The sequence below is a fragment of the Schistosoma mansoni genome, assembly GCF_000237925.1.
Source record: "Schistosoma mansoni, WGS project CABG00000000 data, supercontig 0225, strain Puerto Rico, whole genome shotgun sequence".
NCBI lineage: Eukaryota > Metazoa > Platyhelminthes > Trematoda > Strigeidida > Schistosomatidae > Schistosoma > Schistosoma mansoni.
In genome coordinates this window covers 272150-276067 of record NW_017386091.1, presented here as the reverse complement: position 1 = coordinate 276067, position 3918 = coordinate 272150, and positions in this window count along the sequence as shown.

Here is a 3918-nt window from a genome sequence, read left to right as displayed (position 1 = left end):
GTATGAAATCTAACAAAGTAAACTGCTAAAGTGTCTGGTTGATTTGCTTTCTTCAGTGCTCCGGTCTCGCACTCTTTGCAAAAGCTCTAATCTTTTCCCGAAGGGTCTAATGGTTTCTCCTAATTTGTTGGGCAGAACAAGTGAAATTAAATTAGTAAATTCATCCAAGGTTGTGTGAGTTAAAAATCGTTCGGCTATTGAAGTTCTGGACTTACATGATTCATGATAAGTGCGACACTTTTAAAAACTTAATAGATATAAGCCTAGTTATCTAAAGGGGAATCACTACATATGAAGTACAAAGGTCATGTTATTGGCCACCGGCTCGGTGCACTGGTATGGACTGATGGATAATCCTCTCTGGTTTTCATCGGTTGATGATAATGAGATCTTGATTCTGTGCTAGTTTTAAACGTCTCACATAAAAGCAATGTAGAAAGAACTTAACTAGATGTAAAGAAAATCTTGATCATTCAACAGTTTTGTAATGATAGAATTCGGTCTGTAGAAAACTGAATACATGTACATTGAATGAAAGTGAATTCTTTAGTTATCATACTATACTTATAAGTAGTTTGTAAGTGTTAAACCAACTCTAAAGTTAAAGAATTTTCTTAATGTTCAATAAAGTATTCTTTGTATCTGAATTCACTTAGTGTTGTTTACTTGTATCTTCCCATTGTTATTTAGGACTGCAATTGATCAGTCTCTTGTTAGCATATGTGCTTATAAAGCTTGTGACTTCAGGCAATATCGAGGCAGTTCGCTTAGGATACACATATGCCAACAAGAGACTGATCAATTGTAGTCCTAAATAACAATGGGTAGATACAAGTAAACAACATCAAGTGAATTTAAGCTTCACGCCATTGCACAAACAAGTGACTATCAGTACTCAATATCTAAGTGGATAACGTGATGGCGTTGGAAGCAAACGGTGCCAGGTTCGAGTCATAGAGTGAACATCAACTCTGAGATGTAGGTACATCCATCTGACGAGTCCCGAATAGGACAAAACGCGTGTCAAACTGGATTTCACTGTGAGCCACTATCCATTTTATTCTTTGTATCTATTTTATGTTATATATTTATTTACTATGTAGTGACAAAACTATGTAGGATTATTGATCGTTTACTACTAATTGAAATATTTCCCAATATTTATTAAAGGGTTAAATTCTTGTATCCATGTAAGCTACTTGTTTTCTTATTCTTTGAACAACACAAAAAATGTTTAGAAATGCAAGGTTGTATATTTAAGGTTTAATAATACAAACTGTTCAATACTTTTGACAATGACCATATATTGAATGCTTTAACTGTTAAAGTTAAGTCAATAATTAATGGTTGAACAAAGGATTGATGCATACTTGAATAGGTAAACACTACCGTTTTTTCCGTATTTTTGATTGGTGTTGGCTATTTGAACTCAGTAGCTGAGTGGATAATATGATGGCGTTTGTAGCAAACGGTACTGGGGTTCGAGTTTGGAGTGAACATAGACTCTGAGATGCAGGTACATCCATTTGACGAGTCTCAAATAGGACGAAACCAACGTTCTGGATTCCAATGATAACCACCATTCTTACTTACTCACTAACTTACGCCTGTTACCCCAATGGAGCATAGGCCACTGATCAGCATTCTCTAAACCTTTCTGTCCTGGGCCTTCCTTTCTAATTCTATCCAATTTTTGTTCATTCTTCTCATATCTGTCTCCATTTCTCGGTGTAATGTGTTCTTTGGCCTTCAGGATTCCATATGAGGGCTTGTCTTGTGATGTAGTTGGGTGATTTTCTCAATGTGTGTCCTATCCACTTCCAGTGCTTCTTCCTGATTTCATCCTCCACTAGAATCTAGTTTGTTCTCTCCCACAGTAGAATGTTACTGATAATATCTGGTCAACGTATCTGATCTTCTTAACCTTCTGCATCAAGGCATTTCACTTTTGATTGATGATACATATTACTTATATCTATCGACATCAGTAGCACACACCATAATAATATCTGAATTGTATGCTTTTATGATTGTCTAGGAGCTTCAGTAAACTGATGAGTTCTTCCACAAAACAATCTATAAACTACCTGAAAAATATATTTATGCATCAATTGTATTCATTAGTAAATATACATTATTCATTTTATTTTAAAATTAATAAATAACACTTATCATTAGAGCGGTCAAACATACTTACTTACCCCTCGTGGAGGAGCATAGGCCGCATTCTCCATCAAATCCTGTCCTAGACAATCCTTTTCAGTTCTGTCCAGCTAACATTCATCCTTTTCATATCTGCTTCTATTTCCCGATGTAATGTGTTCTTTGGCCTTCATCTTTTCCGCTTCCCTTCTGGATTCCAAGTTAGGAGTTGCATCCAGATGCTGTATGGCGATTTCCTCAATGTATGTCCAATCCACTTCCAAAGTCTTTTCTTAATTTCCTCTTCAGCTGGGAGTTGGTTTATCCTCTCCCATAAAACGCTGTTGCTGATAGTATCCAGCCAGTGAACGTTGAGTATCTTGTGTAGACAACTGTTTATAAATACTTGTACCTTCTTGACGTTGGATGTTTCAGCTCTGTACAACAGAACTTTTTTGACTTTCATGTTGAAGATTCTGACTTTGATATTAGTTGACAGTTGTTTTAATCCCCATATGTTCTTCAGTTATAGGAATGCTGTCCTTGCTTTGCTAATCCTCGCCTTTTTGACTGACAGTTGTTTATCTAAATTACAAGTTAACTTTACTTAACTAATAAATATATGTATATATCTGCATACAATTAACAATAATAATAATAATAATAAAATACAACAACAACAATATCCATGTTGTTTTCATATGGTTCAATTAGTCATTACACTGATTAGCATTTTAGACAATCTATAAAAATTATTGCGTAACCTATGGATTATGTAATAAATTTCAGGGTGAAATCAATAAAATCTTGTCAATCGTAAGGATGTCACTTATTTGTGTGACTTATTTAGTTGTTAACTTACTTGCTTAGTTACTACTGTTACCCCCAATGGAGCATAGGACGTCAATCAGCATTCTTGTAAAGATTAATTTAATTTCAAAAAATGGCTATTAAAAAAATTAAAAAAAAAAGTCCCAGAAAGCTGAAAAGACAAAACTTTGGAGCTTTTTACACTATTCAATTTAAATTATAGGTAATTATAAATTCACTTAGTATTCACTTAGTATATCGAGGCAGTACGCACAGTATGCCCATGTGCCAATTAGAGACTGACCACTTGCAGTCCTAAAACATCAATGGGAAGATTCAAACAAAACAATACTGAGTGATTTTAAACTTCACCTCCATTGCACAAGCAAGTGGCTATCAGGACTCAGTATCTAAGTGGATAACGTGATGGCATTTGAATTGAAAAGTACTGGATTTGAGTCCCAGAGTGAACGTCAACAAGTCTGAGATGCAGGTACATCCACATGACGAGTCTCAAATAGGATGAAACGCGAGTCAAACTGGATTCCACTGCTAGCCAATATCCATCTTTCCTTACAATAGGTAATTATCATTCAGTTTTATAGGGGAGTATTTCCCTTGATCGGAAATGGACTAGATTAAAATGTGAGCAGTTCCATTAATTCAACTTTTATCAAGTAATGAATAAATCATATTCATTCTCTGTATAGTCAATATCTGTTGTCAGTTCTTTGATGAAAGCGCTTTAGGAAGTATCCAGTTAATGATTACTGAAATTGATTGTTTTAAAAAATGGTCATTAAAGGTTTGAATGGGCTATTCTTTTAAATCAGAATAGAGATTCGTAGAGATTGTAATAATTTTAACAGTTGAATTCATTCAAGGACCGAACTCAGGACTTTCGTGATGATGGAGAAGATTTGTAGCTCAGGTGGGTGATTTTGATGTTGGTTTGTTCTCTGAGCT